Consider the following 21,148-nt stretch of genomic DNA (forward strand, 5'->3'; position numbering starts at 1 on the left):
AGATGGGGGTACTGAATCCTCATGTCCTCTTCACGTTCCCACGTTGCTTCCTCTATCTTATGATTCCTCCACAAGACTTTAACTAATGGAATAGTCTTGTTCCTTAGTTGCTTAATCTCATGAGCTAAGATTTGAACCTTCTTCATACGTCAAATCTGGTTGAATCTCGATTTCTTTTGGAGTCACAATGTGGGAAAGATCAGATCGATACTTCCGAAGCATTGAAACATGAAAGTCATCATGAATTTTCTCCATTTCAGGTGACAACGCTAATTGATATGCCACTGGTCTAACCCTATTTACGATCTCATAAGGTCTAATAAACTGAGGACTTAACTTTCCTCTTCGACCAAACCTCAACACCTTCTTCCAATGAGAAACTTTGAGAAACACTTTATCTCCAATTTGATATTATATCTATTTTCTCTTTAGATCCGCATATGATTTCTGTCTATCAGCTGCTTCTTTGAGATTACTTGGACCTTTTCTTCCACTTATTGGATCAACTCAGAACCAATAATTTATTTATCTTTAAGCTTGAACCAATTTAGATGCGTACGACATCTTCTTCCATAAAGAGCTTCATAGGGAGCCATTTTGATGCTTGATTGATAACTATTGTTGTACGCGAATTCAACAAGTGGTAAATATCTTTCCCACGATCCCTTGAATTCTATAACATATGCTCTTAGTATATCTTCCAAAATCTGGATTGTTCGCTCGGATTGCCCATCGGTTTGAGGATGAAACGTTGTACTAAAGTTCAGTCAAATGCCTAATGCTCCATGCAAGGTCTTTCAGAATCTCGAACTAAATCGAGGGTCCCGATCAGAAACTATGAAAACAGGAACTCCATGCAATCTAATGATCTCCCTTATATATAACTCAGCATATTTATCCATGGAGAAATCAGTCCGCACTGGAATAAAATGAGTTGACTTAGTTAATTTATCTACGATCACCCAGATTAAATCTCTTTTGTTCAGAGTTAAAGGTAACCCCGTTACAAAATCCATTATTACATTCTCCCATTTCCACTGAGGAATCAACATTGGTTGCAATAATCCTGACGGAACCTGATGCTCAGCTTTGACTTGCTGACACGTCAAACATTTGGATACAAATTCTGTACTGTCCCTCTTCATTCCAGGCCACCAATATCGACTCTTGAGATCTATGTACATTTTGTTTCCTCCCGAATGCATGGTCAATAGACTACAATGAGCTTCCATTAACAAGTCTTTCTTCAACTCATCATTATCTAGAATCACTAGCCTCCCATAATAATAGAGGTTCCCATCAGCTTTTATTTCATAATCCGTAAACTCTCAATTTCTTATCTATTTTAGCTTCTTTGAACACTTTTCATCTCTAGCTTGCAATTCTTTAACTCGATCTAGCCATGATGGTTTAAGAGTTAACTCTTCACATATTACACCGTCTCCGTTTAACGATAATCTGACATCCATAGCTCGCAAGGTTGCAAACGACTTTCAGCTTAAGGCATCCGCTACCACATTTGTTTTTCCCGGATGGAAATCGATCACTACATCGTAATTCTTTAAGAATTCTACCCATCTCCTCTGTCTTAAATTCAATTCTTTATGAGTCATCAAGTACTTTAAACTCTTGTGATATGCATACAAATAACATCTTTTACCATACAAGTAGTGACGTCAGATCTTAAGAGCGAACACTACTGTAGCCATCTCCAGATCGTGCGTTGGATAGTTCTTTTCGTGCGGTTTTAATTGTCTCGATACATAAGCCACCACTTTACCTTCTTGCATTAACACGCATCCCAAGCCATTATGAGACGCATCACTATACACTACAAAGTTCTTGTCAGACTCAGGTTGAACCAACACTGGAGCTTCTGTCAAAATCTTCTTTAATTTTTCAAAACTCTCTTGGCACTCCAGAGTCCAAACAAATTTTTTCTCCTTCCTCAATAATTTAGTTAGGGGTAATGCTATTATCGAAAAGTTTTTAACGAACCTTCGGTAATATCCAGCTAACCCTAGAAAACTACGGACTTCTGACACATTCTTTGGAACTTCCTATTCTAAAATGGCTTTAATCTTTTGGGGATCCACTCGAATTCCTTCTGCAGAAATCACATGTCCAAGGAACATCACTTCCTTCAACTAGAATTCACATTTAGAGAGTTTAGCATAAAACTTCTTTTCTCTCAAAATCTGTAGAACAATCTTCAAATGTGAACTATGCTCTTCTTTTGACTTTGAATATACTAAAATATCATCAATGAACACCACTACGAATCGATCCAAATAAGGTTGAAATATTCTGTTCATGAGATCCATGAAAGTAACAGGTGCATTGGTTACCCGGAAGGGCATTACTATGAACTCATAATGACCATATCTCGTTCAAAAAGCTGTCTTCGGAATATATTTATCTTGAATCTTCAATTGATGGTAACTAGAACGTAAATCAATCTTTGAAAACACTAAAGCTCCCTTTAACTGATCAAATAAATCATCAATTCGGGGAAGGGGATACTTGTTCTTGATGGTCACTTTATTGAGTTATTTGTAACCAATACAAAGATGCATTGATCCATCTTTCTTATTAACAAACAAAACTGGAGCTCCCCACGGTGAGACACTCAGTTTGATAAACCCTTTATCTAGTAATTCTTATAATTGGATCTTTAATTCTTGTAACTCTTTTGTGGCCATTCTGTATAGTGTCATGGCAATAGGTTCAGTTCCTGGCATTACCTCAATCTGAAATTCTACCTCTCTGTCTGGAGGCAAACCCGGTAACTCTGCAGGAAATACATCGGAAAACTCTCTAGCTATAGGAATTTCTTCAATCCTTTTCTCTTTGACTCTTACATCTAGCACATTAACAATGAATCCCTGACATCCTTGTAATAGAAACTTCTTTGCTAACATCACTGAGATTGCATTTGCTAATGGATTCCATCCTTCACTAAATACCACAACTTCTACCCCTTCTGAACTTCTTAACGTTACTCTTTTCAATCTACAATCGACATTAGCATAGTAACGATATAACAAGTCCATTCCCAGTATCACTTCAAATTTGTCAAAAGGTAATTCTATCAGATTAGCAGGGAATTCAATTCCCTGAATCCGTATGGGACACCCTCGACACATCATATTGACCCGAGCACTAGCCCTAACGGATTAGTCACTATCACCTCACTATTAGTAGCTTCTAACGGAATATTCAATTTTCTCACTAACTTACTGCAAATGTAAGAATAAGTAGACCCCAAATCAATCAGTAGAAAAACATTCTTGTCATACAACTGAAAAATACCTGCTATTATCTCTGGGTCATCTCAATCCTCGCTAGTCTTAAGATTATACACACGAGTTGTAGAACGTATCTCTTATGGAGTCAAGGACTCTGAATGACTTCTTCCTCTACCTCTACCTCTACCTCTTCCCCTCTGAGTAGCCAAGGCAGGCCTCTCTAGCTCAGCAGATTTACTAGCTAACATGGGACAATCCCGAACAAAATACCGGTGTCCCCACATTTAAAGAAGGCTCCCAAAATCATCCTGCATATTCCCGAGTGATTCTTTCCATAATGTGGACATTGTCTGACTTGACTCGGATTAGATCTCCCAGCTCCCGATCGCACTGACTGTGTCGGTCAACCCCTCATCGGATTTGGTCATCTCACTGAGGAGGCTACTGACTCTGATCTAGCTTGAGGTCGAGAGCCAACATCTCAACCACTTTTTGATGGTGCAGAACTCGAAGAAGCACCCGTTCTTTTCGATGTTTGAGCTCGAAAATCTCCAAATCTTTCATTATGAGCCCTTACCAGAGCTTTAGCACGGTTCACCACTTCTTGAAATGAAGATAAGTTCAACACAATAAGCATATCCTTCAACCGAGGATGCAATCCCTCTACAAACCACTCGCAATCATCATTCTCTGTAGGAATTAACTCAGCAGCAAATCGGCTTAACTTGTTGAATTCACATTCGTACTCATACACTGTACTGTTCCATTGCTTCAAATTCATGAACTCCTGCTTCATCTATCAGATAAATTGATCTTCGATTTATTTATGCTTGAACTCTTCTACAAACAAGGACCAAGTTACCTGATCACCAGACATTCTCAATGTAACATTGGTCCACCAAATCCTGGCTTGCCCTCGGAGCAAAGAGACTACTCCATCCAACTTGTCAGTATCAGAACAATGAAGTCCTTCAAGCATAATTTTCACATCATTAAGCCAAAGGTCCGCAGCAATAGGACCTTCTTCGGCTTCACCTCTAAACTCGGGTGCTCCTAAACCCTTCAACTCATTTGCAACATTCATTCTCAGAGTTAAAGTAACAGAAGGTTGAAAACACATCAATACCACGTCCAGTGTTATGAATAACATATCTTGATCACTCACAGGCACTCCAGAGGGTGCATGATCTTCACTCTGCCTGGCCAGGACAGGTGAATTACTGTTTTCAGCGGGCCTGTCATCTCCCGCTTCACTTCTAGAACTACCGTGTCCGAAAATCTATAAAAACATAACCATATCATTCTATTAACAAAACAACATACTTATTATTATATTAGATCAGAAGTTTTCACTATTTTGTTGGCATGTCTACTTTATAGGACACTCTAGACTCTGATTTATGTCGAGAATCGACTAAACCGTAGCTCTGATACCATTAAATGTAACACCCTAACCCGTACCCGACCCGAATACGAGTCTGAGGTGTCACATTGACTTTTTAAACTTTGACTATTGACAAAATTCAAGGAAATTTAAAACTTTCATTTAAAATAAAGTGGTTTATTTACATAAGTTGACCAAAATAAACAAAATCGACCAGAGCATTCATAACTAACACCTTTCCTTACATACCAACATACTATACAAAATCAACATACATACTTTATTAGTTACTTCTGATCTGATCTTCTAGCAATGATGCTATTCTTGCCACCCATATTTATGTTCTTCTGGATTCTTGGTACTTACGTGTAAATCACTTACACTCTAAGTCATAGACTTAGTGAGGCATAAAATAAACATATAATAATAATATCATGAACATACACTACTATCAATCCACTAGGACATTGCAATGCACATGTAGATACCACACCATGACATATAAGTATGATATGCATGAATGAACAATTATGTCTCATAAAAATTTCTTTTAATTTATCTTTGGATGCCCATGTACATTATTGAGAACAGAAGGTACGCGAGTACACTGAGGTTGTGCACAATGTTGTCACCACACCTCGAATAAAATCCCACTAGGGGCACTGAATATTTATCCCGAAGGATAACTATATCCCGAAGGACCACTGATAATCCCTCGACTCTTGGCATGCCAATTATACCTACAGCTCTCACATTAAATAACATGGGCTTAATTATAAATACAATTCTCATTTTCATATCTCTTTTATCACTTTTCACATAATACATCATTCACTTTATATGAATACACATGATCATTTCCATTATTTTCCATACCAGAATGGATTCTCAAATAATTGTATTCATTCAAATAAGTTCATATTAAAGCATGAATGAATTATGTATGAAAGCACTATAGCATTAATACATATATAAATATGCATGTGCATGAATAAGAAATCATAAGTTCAACTATAAGAGATAGACTCATCGCAAGTCTTATCTCAATTCAATTTCATCTAGAATATGCACTCACCTTAGCCTTGTTTTGACTCGATTCTAATTCTTCAATTGTTCCGGAACAGAATTACACTCTAGATCTACATAGTAATACATTGATACATATCAGTATACTAATTAATATATTTTAAACTGTCACTTCTTAGACTAAAAGAAAGGCTATTTTCATCTCTTAATGAATATATGTATCGATGCACTCTATAGTGTATCGATGCATCCCTCAGTGTGTGCATCGATGCACTATCTATGTATCAGTACACAAATCACATTCGATGTTTTCATCTTAAGGGGGTGCATCGATGCACTCCTTATGCATCGATGCACTAATTGCATTTGATGTTCATTTATTTGAGAGTGCATCGGTACACATTGAAGATGCATCGATGCACTCAACCCAGAAATTCCATTTTAAGCACGAAATTCACTCTCTTTTCAGCTCAACTCTTCATCTTTCACCTCCTTTAACATTCTTAACTCTTATACACCTATTTAAACTAATTAATACCCATTCAATACCTATTAAACTTAAAAATCCAATCCTCCACATAGAATTCAAGAATCTCACTCAAATTCCAACATGTTCTAAATCTAATTCTAACACTTCGTATGTCTTAATTAAGTCGATGACAAGTCAAATTCAACCTCCAATTCTAATTATGAACTCTATTTCAAAATTCCATTCAAGAACTCTTAACCTTTATTTCTTCCTACACTCTTCATCTTGTTGTTTTAAAGCAACTTAAGCTTTCCTTAAGCTTAATTAGCATCTAATGATAAAAACAAAACTTAAATTTCAGCAAACAATTAGCTCATGAGAAATCTCACCTTTGTTTTGACCTCTTCACGTGTGGAGAAATAAGAGAAGAAGAGAACTCTGGAACCTTGTGTTTTGCTTCAATCTCTTCCACATGTAGCTAATATATATATCTTCTTTAATTATTTTCCATGCAAATGACTATTCTATCCTTCAATTCCATCTTCCTTGCAATTTAACCCTATACCAAATTACAATACTATTCAATTATTCTGCTTTAGTCACCTGAAGTTTTATAATTTAGTCACTAACCCGATATTGAGGCTGTTACATTATAGTTTAAGGATGAGATTGAAATGTTAAAAAATTTAAGAACTAATTAAGAACAATAGTAAGAGGGTTGAAATTGAAACATTTAAAAATTAAGGGATCAATTTAAAACGGTTGTTGTAGTTTGAGGACACAATTAACTCTAAATGATTTAATACTTTTTAGTTTTTTTTAAAAAAATAATAGATGGGAAAATTAAGATTCTCAGTACTCAATTTAAATATAAAAACAACGACTGAATTTTTGCAATAATGTAGTGGAAAAAATTATTCAAATAATACACTTGAGAGATTATTTACTCGAATGTGGTAAATACTACAGTATAGAACGAAGTCGCGTTGTCTTTTCTGCGACGCACCCTGGCCCCTCAAGGTCGCATGACTTTCCGTGCTTCTCCCTCCAAGGTCACATGAAACACCATACGGCTCTCTAGTTTAATTCTAGTGTTCCATGGCAATCTAATGTTTTGATCAATACACACATTGCAATCTAACGGCTTGTTCAAAGGGCTAATTTTTTTTGGGGGAATAATCATTAAAAATCAAAAGACACATGGAAAAACAAAACAAGAAAATAAAAAAAAACATTCAAAAAAGGCAAAGCAAAATTAAAGGTTTTGTAATAAGCATTGAAAAGGCTGAAATATTAGGGAAAGACGCATGGTAATATGAGGGAGAGGAGTCACATTGTGTTCTATGCAACCTTGGGGAGACGCGACCCGGGTCTCAGGTTGGTTTAAATTAATCAACGGAGGTTGGTTTAAGTGGTAAGCAGCTTGACATCACTTAAACAAGGTCTCAAGTTCGAGTCCTTGTGTATGTAGAAAATTTCCACTAGGAGACTCACTCACTAAAATCAGGTGTGCGACCCGGGTCGGTCTAGATTAGTCAAGGTATAATCTTAGAACTGGAGGGCAACAAAAAATAATTTTTAAATTGAATTAAATTCAACTTAAAATTTTGGGTAAAGTATAGTAATGGTCACTGAACTTTTCTAAAGCTTTCATTTATGACCCCCAACTTTTAAAACTTGATATACATTCCTCTAACATTTATTCCATTTGCAATATGGTCCCCGACATTACACTGTCGTTAGTATATTTGCAATATGGTCACTGAACTTTTTAGGCACTTGCATTTAGGTCCCCCAACTTTTAAAACTTGCAACATAGTCCTTAATTTTATTCTAAACCCCAAATTCCTTTTCGATCTCAAATTTTCTTTATAAAAGTTCTTTAATCAAAGGAGATAGATCTATTCAAGGTGCATTTACTTATTTTATCGTGATTGTTTATATAAAATACTTCTAGTTTACAAGTCAATTAAAAAATGCTTAAAATATATAAATGACCTTTAATTACATGATATTATTTTATAAATTCTCACTAATTATTAAAAGTTACAAAATGATGTCTTAAGAGTTTTGTTTTATCAAGTCTCCAACTATTAAAAGTTACATAACGATCACATTATTATTCGTATGTTCAAACTTGTTTCTTTATATTAAAAAAGTAATGGTCGTTTGAACCAGACACTAACCCGTTGAATGAAATATGCTAAACATCAGTAAAATTTTAAAGTTAAAAAATTATTTATACAAAAAACGAAGCTCCTTTATTTTTGAAAGATAACAAATATACAAATAAATTTACAAACTTAACTAAAATATTTCAATATTTATATGCCCACTTAAGTAATCATTTATCGTACTTGAATGATTCATCGAGACTCTTCCATTAATGTTGATATCCTATCGCGAATAAAGAAACTTGTAACATGCACACAAAAGCAATCTGGACGTTTAGTTTATAAAATTCAATAGTATACATTTATTCTATACTATTTTATGAGGTTCACATACATAAACGTGCAAGTAAAATATGAACATGTACGCATTAAGTATAAAGATCATAATTCTTAATTAATTATTAGGGATTATAATACTTACACAAGTACAAAGAGTAGCATATATCAAATCAAATAGATACATACTTAAGTTTTATAATCCTTAATTAATTATGAACATGTACGAGTTGAGTATAAAGATATATAATCCTTAATTAATTATTAGGGATTATCATAATGAAATTGTTATTTTATTCATTAACTTATTGACTTTATTTGGAAGGAATTTCATGGTTTTTTATTTAGTATCTGAATTTCTAAAGTTTATACTCTCTTTTATTTCTCTTATAATAAGTTTTCATATTTATTTTCTAAAGAAATTTCGATGTCGAAAAGGAATTTGGGGTTTAAAATGAGATTGAGGACTGTGTTGCAAGTTTTAAAAGTTGGGGGACCTAAATGCAAGCGCCTGAAAAGTTTAATGACCATATTGCAAACGTATTAACGACAGTGTAACATCGGGGACCATATTGTAAACAGAATAAATATTGGAGGACTGTATTGCAAGTTTTAAAAGTTGGGTACCTAAATAAAAGCTTTAAAAAATTTCAGTGACCATTACTATACTTTACCCTAAAATATTTTGAGTTTAAATACAATTCATCTCATTTACGCTCATAGTTTAAATACAATTCATCTCATTTTTGGGTTTATCTCATTTTCTCCGTCAGTGTAAGCAGATTTAAAATCAATCAAACAATCGTACTGAGAATTATAATACTAATAAAGAAGTTGCCATTGCTTTCTCTTTCCATTCCCCACTCTCGCTTAATTCGTTTTCGCTATATCTTAAAATCTGTTTAACAGCTGTATTTCAACTGATCCTGATTCCTTAGCATTTGGATCTACTTCATGTGTTTGATGTGAAACAAATCTCTCTCTCTCTCTCTCTCTTTTTTTTTTGGTTTGTTTGCATTTTGTGCTTGAAGAAGTGGTGAGAACAAGGATTTGGATCGGAGATGGAAGAGGTAGCCGGTGAAGCGGCGGAGATAGGGAGCAATGGGGGGAGTGAGTCGCCGGTGAAGATGACGTCAACCACGACGGGACAAGCCCCGACGCTGACAGTGTCGGCGACATTCAAGGAGAGTGGAGGGAAAAGTTCGTCGAGGAGGAGACCTGTTAGACCTAGCTTCGATACGGATAATGAGTTCATTACGCTGCTTCACGGGTCGGATCCGGTGAAAGTCGAGCTTAATCGATTGGAGAACGAAGTAAGGGGTCAGAAATGTGGTTCGATCTAGTTGCCTCCCCCTGATTTGGTCCAATTTAGCTGCTATTTAGTTTACAGTTAACCGTATTTTATTTTGTTCATTCCATTTTTTGTTGGATTGGGTTACAGATAAAGATAGAGAACTAGGAGAAGCACAAGCAGAAATTAAGGCATTGAGGATGTCTGAAAGGCAAAGAGAAAAGGCTGTTGAAGAAGTTGATTGAATTTTTTTTCTTTTATTTTGAAAAATACACTGGGTTTTAATCATGTAAGAAATGAATGTTAACTGACGGTGAATACACTAGCAATACTGATTGTTAAAGTAGTAATTTATTTTGAAAACTTCTGTAATTTAATAAAATTTTGTCGATTTATATCGGACATTTGTTGAATTCCACTGTTTCTTTTTTCCTTCCCTTTAGTAATGTTTGGTCTTTTTTTTTTGGGCGGGGTGGGGGATGGGGAGTTGTTCGAAGTTTAGAGATGCTTTTTAAAAAAATAATAAATTGATGGAAGATGGAGCTGTTTGTATCTGAAGAGTAGATCCTGTATTTTTAAATGTAAATCACTGTTTCTGATTGTACATTCATTGCTGACAGTGAAACTATGTTCCTTCTGATTATTGGAATGTTGGTTTCCTGGCCTTTGGGATATAATAAAAGATAGATATAACTGTTATGTCAAAGTCATGTTGGGTGGAATTTTCATCCTTGGTAATTTTTGTAAGTTGAGAGATGTGCTGTCTCATCAAACATAGTGAATCCATTTTTGGTAATTTATCCAACTTCATTTTCAGGTTGCCTTGTAGTATCTGTATGTGCTTATTTTAAATCAAAGATGATGACAAATTAATTGTACTGCTTTGCATATGTTCGGTTGCTTAGGTCTTGTCCGTTAATTTTGTTGGCTTTTCTTTGTTAAACGTGTTGCAAGATTTCATGTCTACCTGTGATCTAGAACTCATTTCATAGTTTTCCTATTAGATTAAATGTCGTTCCTCCATTTATATTTATGCAGAAGTATTTGATCTCATGATTGTTGATGGTTAATTGCCCTCTTTGTCTTATGACTTGCTATACCTGTATTAATCTTGTCAAGGAAAACTTGTGCTTGTATGTATTTTTGTGTCTGTTCTAAACTTTCCAATACTATTGTTTCAAACTTAGTTTATCGATCTTTTGTAGTCAGTCAATATATAAAATTAACTCGGGATTGTTGCAGTTTTGATATGTATGACTTGTGGTTTTCTGTTAACTTGGAATTCTTGTAACATTTTTTGTGATTGAGATGGGTTCTGAGTTTGTCTTTTGTTTATCTTTTGTATCATAGCTTACTGATGAGCTCTCAAGAATAGAAGAGAAGCTTAAATTGACAGAATCTCTTCTTGAAAGCAAGGTATTTCTTAGAGGGTTTCTCCTATCATTATTTTCGTGGTTGTTGTGTTGCTATGTTTAATTAATAAACTAGTTTTGCAGAACCTTGAAATCAAGAAAATAAATGATGAAAAGAAGGCATCCATGGCTGCTCAATTTGCAGCTGAGGCCACTTTGCGGAGGGTTCATGCTGCTCAAAAGGATGATGATATGCCTCCAATTGAAGCAATTCTTGCACCCTTGGAGTCTGAGCTGAACAAGAGGTATTTCTTAAATCTTTTTGAACCATTGGTTCTGTCACATTAAGTACTTGGAGATTGTCCGTACCTTTTGTGTGATGGTTTCTTACTGATTAGTTCTTTTGGTTCTCTTTGCAGATTGCAAAACTTCAAGATGATAACAAGGCCCTTGATCGTCTAACTAAATCGAAAGAAGCAGCTTTACTTGAAGCTGAAAGGACTGTACAAGTTGCATTGGCCAAAGCATCCATGGTGGATGATCTCCTAAACAAAAACCAGGAGTTGGTGAAGCAGATTGAAATCTGCCAGGTTTTCCAATCATTCTTGGTGTCAGCACATTTTTAGGTTCATTAGGAGTTGAGGCATATTTTTTTTTGGCATAATCTGTAAATTATTTATGAATAAAGTCACTTATCTATAACTTGTGTAAGGTAGGAAGAGAACAAAATATTGAACAAAATGCATCGCCAAAAGGTTGTTGAGGCTGAGAAGCTTACACAAACAGTAAGGGAGCTGGAAGAGGCTGTTCTTTCTGGCGGTGCTGCAGCAAATGCTGTAGGGATTACCAGCGGAAAGTTCAGGAGATGAATGTAATGTGCCCTGTGTTTAAGTGCCCAAGATTGCCCGATTTTTCTTTTTTGTTGATATAGCCTTAAAGCTCTTCTCAAAATGAATGTTTTTGTGTTCCCTAGGAGGAAAGAAAAACTCTTGATCGAGAGCTGGCACGTGCAAGAGTATCCACCAATAGGGTTGCTACAGTTGTAGCAAATGAGTGGAAAGATGCTAATGACAAAGTGATGCCCGTAAAACAATGGTTGGAAGAACGGAGATTCTTGCAGGTTTTTGTGGATAGTTTCTCGTCTTGACAAAAACTATAGTCACTTAAAGTATTACTTCATATTCATTGCGGACTTCATTTCTTCCAGGGAGAAATGCAGCAACTTCGGGACAAGCTTGCTATAGCAGAGCGTACTGCAAAATCTGAAGCTCAGTTGAAAGTAATAATCTGATTGTGACTATTAGCATTCAATTCTCTATGTTGATGTTGCTTCTTTTTTAATAAGAGCCTTTTTTTCTTTACTCGCCAGGAGAAGTGTCAATTGCGTCTTAGAGTTCTAGAATAGAGCTTGAGAGGATATTCTAATAGTGTTAGTTGCAGTACATCAGATGGAAGAAGCATGAGCAATGGGCCTTGTAGGCGTCAGTCACTTGGTGGAGCAGATAGATTCTCAAAACTTGCCTCCAATGGGTTTTTATCTAAGAGACCTACAAGCTCTCAGCTGAGATCCTCTTTGTCTTCTAGTACAGTGTTAAAGCATGCTAAAGGAACACCTAAGTCATTTGATGGAGGAACAAGATCATTAGACAGGGCTAAAGTGCTTTTAAACGGAACAGGCTCAAATACTTCATTCCATCAGCCTTCTGAAAGAACCAAGGACTGTGAGACACCAAATAAAGAAAACCCTGATAATTTCCAGCAAGTTGGCAAAGAGGATAATGTTCACATTTGTTTGTTAATGCGATTTGTTTGTTAATATTATTGTAACCATATCAGATCTGTGGTTTGAGTTATTCATTAATGGAGAAATAATATGTTGTTATTTTTGCTCATAAAATCTGGAATGAATGATAATACACTTTTTCTCTTTTGCTGTTATTCTTTGCGTGAATTACATTTTGGTTATAATTTTGGGCACGCTTAAAACTTATTTATTCGTGTTAAAATATGTTTATAATTTGGGTTGAGGTGTCTTTCTGTCGGTTCGGCGTTGAATTTATTGTCAAAACCAAATTAGTTGAACTCATTTTTTTTTCTTTATCGAACTGAATAAACTTAATTGATCATTTTTATTTTACCGTTTTAGACGCATATTGAAACGTATTACTAAGGTGACATATCAAAATATACTACAAATAAATTTGTCTTTAAGTAAATATTAAAAAGTATAAGAATTTATTAAAGAATTAATCATTTATTTAATTTTAATAAAATTATAATTAAGTTATATTTTTTTATTAAAATAATAATTATTTTAAGTAATTTAATTGATGAGAATTAAGATTTTTAAATTATATAAGTTATAACAACCATCATAATCAGTCATCGTTGATGAACTCTTGACTCATCGGAAAACTAATTGCCTCAACATCTAGCGTTACCGTTCACCGTTGCTTAGTTCGGTGTCGCCCAGCATTGTCCTTCCGAAGGAGAAGCCCTATCGTTTGCGTCGGTCGTCGTCTTTTGTTTTTTCATCGTCTTGTATTTCTTTTCTTTACGCTGGTGACCTTTGAAACATCGTCCATCACCATCAGTCGGCCTAGCCAGACCGACCATGATCATCGTTCTTGTTCGTCCCCAACTGCCGCCGCGTGTAAGGCCATCACAGTTTACTCCGGTCGTCTCTTCCATTTTGCACGTTAAGGTAAGTTTTTATTTTGTTAATGGTTAAATTACATTACAACCCCCCATATTTGTGTTTTATTTCGAATGGTTAAACTGCATGAAACCCCCATAGTTTCCTCCATTTATAGTTTCTTCTATTTTAATATACATGGTTAAATTACACGAATCCTCTCATAATTTTGTTTTAATTTAAATGGCCAAATTGCATGTAAACCCCCATACTTTTTCCTGTTTAGATTTTAGGCTTCTAGGTTTTAAATCTTAGACTATATAAGTTTAATTAATTAATTCCATTCATATATGTTAAATGTTTATTATAAAGTTAAACAAAACGTATTACAAAGGTTTTAATTAAAAAGACTTGAACCATATTTAATTAATTTGTTAAATTGGGGAAACATTTCAAGTACAAGAAATATAAAGGTTATAATTTAAATTTTAAATTTGTTGCATATATTTTTAATGAAATTAATATAAATAATTTTAAAAAATGGTATGTATTTCATTCATTTTAAAAAAATAATCAAAAAGATTTTATTTGTAAAATTAAAAATACTACAATTATTTTAAATAATTATCATGTATTCATGTATACGTGTATTTTTAAAAAAAAGATAGCTAATGTTTTCATCAGTTATTTATTACTTAATTTTAACTTGATGCTAATAATGTTAATCTTAAAATTTTGATTTAACAAGCAAGTATTATTAGTATTAATTTTTTATTTTTTATTAATTGTGAGCATTTAATATTAATTTTGATATATAAGTTTGACTTACTATTAATATTGATCATTCATATCATTTTAATATTAATTTTTGTTATTAATCTTAAATTGCAGTATATTAGCTATTATGGATGTTGAGGAAATGATTGAGAACAAGGAGATGGTAAATTGTAATCTCAACCAAGATGACAAAATAGATGATCCAAATAGTGAAAATTATACTTAAGAAGAAGAACTTGAATCTAATGTCAATGGTGGTAAACATACATCTGATGACAAGACCATTGATTACTTCATTAATGAGGATATATAGACAAGATTGGAAATGAACTACAAGATTACGATGAAAATGACATTGATATGCTCAAGTGGAAGTAGTTGGATGATTGTGTTGAGTTTTACCATACTTATGCAAAAGTTAAAGGTTTTGGAGTTCGAATGGATTTAACAGTAAGAAGCTGAAGTGATGATGGTCATATAATTTCAAAGAATTTGGTCTGTCGGAAAGAGGAATTTAGGAAGGAAAAGGGGAACAACATACCTAATAAAAAACATTAAACAAAACCAATAAGTAGAGTATGATACCAAGCGTTTATTAAATTTAAATTTAATGAGCAATATCAATTCTAGAAAGTTGAGAAATTCCACGCATATCATTGTCATGAAATGATAAAGCCAACACAAGTATCATACATCATGTAAATAAATGTGTAATTATGTTAATTTTTTCATTGTTTTTTTTCCATTCCTTTCTTAATATATTTGTAATTTATAATGCCTATTGATGATTTAATTGTAGGCCCTTTCGAAAAATTAATGAGGCAGATAAAATCAAAATTAATACCATGCACAACTTAGGAATTTCTCCAAATAGAATGATGCAAAATTTCATGAATGAAGTTGACTCTCATGAATATGTTGGATTTATACAAAAAGATTTGTACAATTACGAACATAGGATTAAACGGGAAGAAGTGCAACATGATGATGTTGAAACGGTGATGGCATATCTTTATAGAAAGCAAGAACTTGATCCATTATAATTTTTGTGTGTCATACGAGAGATGAACATGGAAACCTGGAGAAGTTATTATGGTGTGATGGCGTATCGTGTATCAATTATAAGGAATTTGGACAAGTACTTACATTTGACACTACCACAAGTGCGATGCATACAACAAACTGTTTGTAGTCTTGGTTGGTGTTAGTCATCGTCGAAATACAGTTCCACTTGGATTTGCATTGATAGTAAATGAGAAAGAAGATATATATGTATGGGGTTTACAACAATTGATAGCAATGAGAGATGGATATAAACCACTTACTATCATTACCGATGGAGATAAAGTTATGGAAAATGTCATTTCTGAAGTTCTGCCGGAGGTGAAACATAGATTATATTTATGGAATCTTATGAGAAATATCAAATCAAATGGCAATAAATAATTTCATGGATTTATGAGATGCATTGACATGTGTAGAACACCATCACATTTTGAAAAGGCTTGGACTGAATTAGCTCATAAACATAAAGTTAAAGATGTTGGATTATAAAATAATAATAAAAATATTGAAGTTGTCCAACAATACTCCAAGCTAGGTATTCCAATCTAACGTCTTTTTGTGTGAATATATGTCATCATTCATCATAAACATTTAAAATGTTCAACGAGGTTAAATATTAGTTTGCAAAAGTAAGCCTCAAATTATAAGGTGTCAAAGTGGGTTGTAAAAGGGGGAGCACTACGAATGAGGATTTTTTTTGGGATTGGCGATCCTATAATTCTTGAAACAAGGAGAGGACTACACAAGAAAACCAAGGGTCAAGCTTCATCAACTAATCCCACAAATGAAGAGGCAAGATTATACTTGAATAAGACTCCTAAACCTTCTCCAAATAAACTTTCTAATATGGATATGACGCACACTGATGTTTTCCAAGTGTCAAAACTAGTTATGTTCATGCCCAACACATGCAAAGAAGGTGACATATTTGAGGTAAGTAATATTACAAATAATAATATTTACTCTTATCATCATATATCGTCATACTGATCATATTTTTATTGCAGGCTTCATATAATCACGAGTTAAGAAATATGGAAAATGATCCAAGTATTTTTTATTGGCAACCTAATCAAGATTGGTAGTGCACAAATCATCCAAGAAGAGTACATTTAAAAAAATAGCAGAAATAAGTGACTAAATTTAAATAAATGATAACATAAGATAAAATTTGAAATAAATTTAAAATGAAGCATTAGTGACCATAATGTAAAAATGCACACAAGTTTAGGGAACCTAAACACAGTTCACCCCTAAAGTTCTAGGATAAATACTACTTTTTTTGTCATTTAGAACCCTAAACTAATTTTTTTTCTCCCATCTTTCTCACACTATTCAACCGGGAACTCTAGAGCTCTCGTCACCTCTTTTTTATGGTTATGCTGACGATGATAGGTGGATATGGTAATTGGTCACCTTCTTAAGCTAAAAGAAAGTCATGCAAGAATCTCATTTTTGGTAGTATGAAAGGGGAGAAGAATTGTATCTGGCAGTGGTTTTTTGGATCGATCATAGATTCTCGGCCCCATCGTTTGGCTTCCACTCTAGTTGACCTCTCTTGTTTCTATTGCCCAATGAGAAGGTAAAGAGCAATACCAACCCAACAACCCACTTTTACTATGCCCTATTAGTAAAACATTTACTTTTTGCAAGGCTTGTTGAGCTTCTTCATGTATCATTCCTAAACCAACTTATGAGGACCTAAACAATAGAAGATTATCGATCCCTACACTTTTAAGGACAAAAAGGTATCCCTATACCTTTGTTTCAGTGATTTCAATTTTTTTGTATGGTTTTATTTCGATCGGATCAATCTAAATTGAGTCATTTTAAATTTTTGAAAATTTTAAATCATTTCACCAATGGGTCGTTTCATGTTCGGATGGGTTTTTGGTTTAGGTTATTTTTTATTGGGTTTTTCGGGTTAAATCATTTTGAGTTTGATGCTTTTGGTTATGTCATTTGGATTTGATATTTTAGTTCAGGTCATATGTAATGCTCAGATAATGCTACAATAAAGTACAAGCATACACTATCGTATCCAAGTAATAAAGTGAAAGTTATAAAAGCTTTGGATGTCAAACCCATAGATATCATAACTGATTACAATAGAGTTTTCTGAAAGATTTAAGAAGATATAAGGTTGAATTAATGGAATAACAAATAAACAGCAAGGAAAGAAATAAGAATAGTAAATGTCGGGTAGTGAGCAACATTCAGGAGAGCAACGGATCAAAGATTTAATGGATGCGGGTGTTATTTGGTCGTTCTCACTATAGATATACTTAAAACAGTGCATTCATGTGTCTCGCAATGATTAACAACAATCAATTAATAAGAACCATCCTTCATTAATTCAATTTAATTAAATAGTTAACAATGTTGGACAATTGGCAACATACATTTCTATATACTAACCTTGCTTTTACAAACACCAATACTGCATAAAGATAGTATGAAAAATTCACAACTTTTATTTCTAAAAACTATAGACATCACATACATAAAAATATATTTATTTCTAAAATCTTCCCATAAGCACAACAAAACATAAAAACAAAGTTTAAACATAAAACATAACGAGAGACATTTAATCAAACACCTTATGTTCAAAAACCAAATAACATCCATAATAATAGAACTATTCTACTAAATAATCATCGCTTTCCTATATAAAAAAAAGACAAAAATAAAGTAGAAATCCTCTTGATTGTCGCTGATATATGGCATTGCTCTCTGGCTGTTGTTGTACTCCCTGGTGAATTGCTTAGGTGGCCATGGAGATGGTAAAAATAATATACGGGTAGGGTTTTCCAAGATAGGAAAAGTGTTGAGAAAATATTATATTTATAGCCCATTAAATTCAAACTTTCCACTAATAAGAAAATTCCTTTTTTATGATAATTCATTTTTGAATTCAAATTCCAACCTTTAATCCTGCAGCTTTATCACTTTCTAAAATTTCTGTAACCACCGTGTGACTTAGAAATTACTGCAGAATTGTCTCAGCAATCTAGTCCAACATCAATACTCAGTATCGGCTATAACATTACAATGTCACCCATTCGTTTTACAGCAAAAATAGTAAAATCAGCCTAAGTACCAACAATTCATTTCCACTATGCAAATGATGTAAAACATGTTAAAATAAATCTAAGTATGATCTTAAACATACTAGAGTGCAAAATTAACCTAAGTAAAAAGGACCTAAAATATAACTCTTTTGGAAAGTTATCATACCCTCAAACCTAAGTGTTTGTCCTTAAGAAAAACATGAAAACAACTTCCATACATCAATTAGACAACATCACTCTTACACTTGCCTTGCACTTGTCACCTGAAAACCTAAGCAATTTTCTGGCAATTACTTTCAAATCTCAAGACAACAAGAAATCAACTAAAATCAACTTTTGATGCTCGTGCATGTGTTCTTGTAGTCGAGAAAGATGACCACCATGGGTATTTGCAGAGAATATCATAATTATCCAAGTAATTAATAAAGTAAGATGTCACGACACATATTATTTAAATTAACTAGAGCTTCAGGTCATCACAAGTACCTTCCAGTACTAGAGTATTAAGATGCTGTCAACAACATACCCTTAACCTTTTAGTTAGAGTCATCCTATGAAGACTTTCATTCACTCATGCTATTCAAGGCTATATTTCCTACTCAACATTCAATAACAGACCAAACATGCCTTACAAGCAGAGTGTTCTAGAGCTAAAGTATTACAGTTAACAATTTATAGGGCTATAGCTAGTTGGGCACCTCTAGCAATTCACACATAAATTTGAATTTTTTTAGTTTTTCTTTTTTTAGTATAAAACATGCAAGATAACTACATATTCTCCAAAATACCCACAAGTCAACCAAGCACGACATTCGATAAAAAATTATAGCATCACAAGAATCATTAAGGCAATCTCAATTATCTCTAATTCTAAAATTCTCGGCATTAAAATGCTATCGGTAATATACCATCACTGGTAAGTGCAAAGTTTCGGCAATTGTCTTGCTATCTAAATGTCATGGTAAGTAAATGTCATGGAAAGCTTGAATGAACAAATGAAAACACATGCAACATGACACAACAAATGCAATATCGGAGATGCACATTGTCTTCAATGCATGCAAACAAAGAGAAAAATAAAACCAAAGAAAATAAAATAAAACAAAACATTATAAAAGGGACAACAATACTTCCTTAGTTGGGTGTTCTTGTGCTGGTGCTGCTAGTAGGCGAGACAACATCGTTTATGTAGAATTGTGGTAGTTGTTGGGCAGCATCATCTAAGTGCAAAGACCAATCTTTCCCCGAAGGATTCACAACCTTCTCTAAGATTTTCTTAATTTCATGATTGAAGACTTTGACTTGATCATTAGATTGGGGATTGTATGTTGTAGCAATACGATACTTCACTCTATATCATTGCAAAGCATTAGAAACTTGCTTGCATGTGAATTGGGAACCTTCATCACTAATGAATGCTCTTGGTGTGCCAAAGTGAGTAAATATATTTTTGTGAAGAAATCTCAAAATTGACTTAGCATTACTTGAAAGTAATGTCATAGCTTTGACCTACTTGGACACATAGTCAACAACAACTAGGATATAAAGATTACCACAAGATGATGGATATGGTCCCATGAAATTCAACCCCCAAACATCAATAGCTCGATCTTCAATATAGGTTACATCGATATTTGTTGCGGCGAGAAATGTTGCCAGTTCTTTGACAACGGTCACAATGCTTGACAAACTCATTTGCATCCTTAAACAAAGATGACCACTAATATCCACATTAAAGAGCCTTTGATTCTATACGCATGCCACTAAAATGTCCACCATAGGGCGCATTGGGCTAATGATGCAGAATGCTTTACTACCTACATTCTGGGATACATCTTCGAAGAATTTGGTCATTGCATTACTTAAAAGGATATGGCTCCTCCCAATGATATGCTCTAACATCTCTCAAGAATATTTTTCTCTTCCTTGGTGATTTAAATTAGGTGACAACAATCCACTCGCAATATAATTCACAAAATCAACGTACCAAGGCAATGTTACGACAACAAGAAGTCTTTCATCCGAAAAATAGTCAGCAATCACAAATTCGCTTCCATCCTCACTTCCTGACTCTAACCGAAATAGATGGTCAACTACTTGGTTCTCGGTTCCCTTTTTGTTTTTAATCTCTATATCAAATTCTAGCAACAACAACACCCATCACATTAGCCTCAACTTGGTATCCTTCTTTGTAAACATGTGTTTTAGTGTCAAATTATCCGTATAAATAATCACCTTTGCCCCTACAAAATAATATCAAAATTTGTCAAAGCCAAAAATAAAAACAAGAAGCAATTCCTTCTCGGTTGTTGTATAGTTGTTTTGTGCATCATTCAAGGATTTGCTCACATAATATATGGCATGGAAGACTTTGTTC

General features: G+C 33.9%; 1 pseudogene; it reads left to right on the forward strand.

Moving 5' to 3' along the window:
• The first annotated feature begins 9,456 nt into the window (after positions 1 to 9,456).
• LOC120187636 lies at positions 9,457 to 13,036 on the forward strand (annotated as a pseudogene).
• The last annotated feature ends 8,112 nt before the right edge of the window (positions 13,037 to 21,148 follow it).

This window comes from Hibiscus syriacus, unplaced genomic scaffold (assembly GCF_006381635.1).
Source record: "Hibiscus syriacus cultivar Baekdansim isolate YM2019G1 unplaced genomic scaffold, ASM638163v2 tig00113725_pilon, whole genome shotgun sequence".
Lineage (NCBI taxonomy): Eukaryota > Viridiplantae > Streptophyta > Magnoliopsida > Malvales > Malvaceae > Hibiscus > Hibiscus syriacus.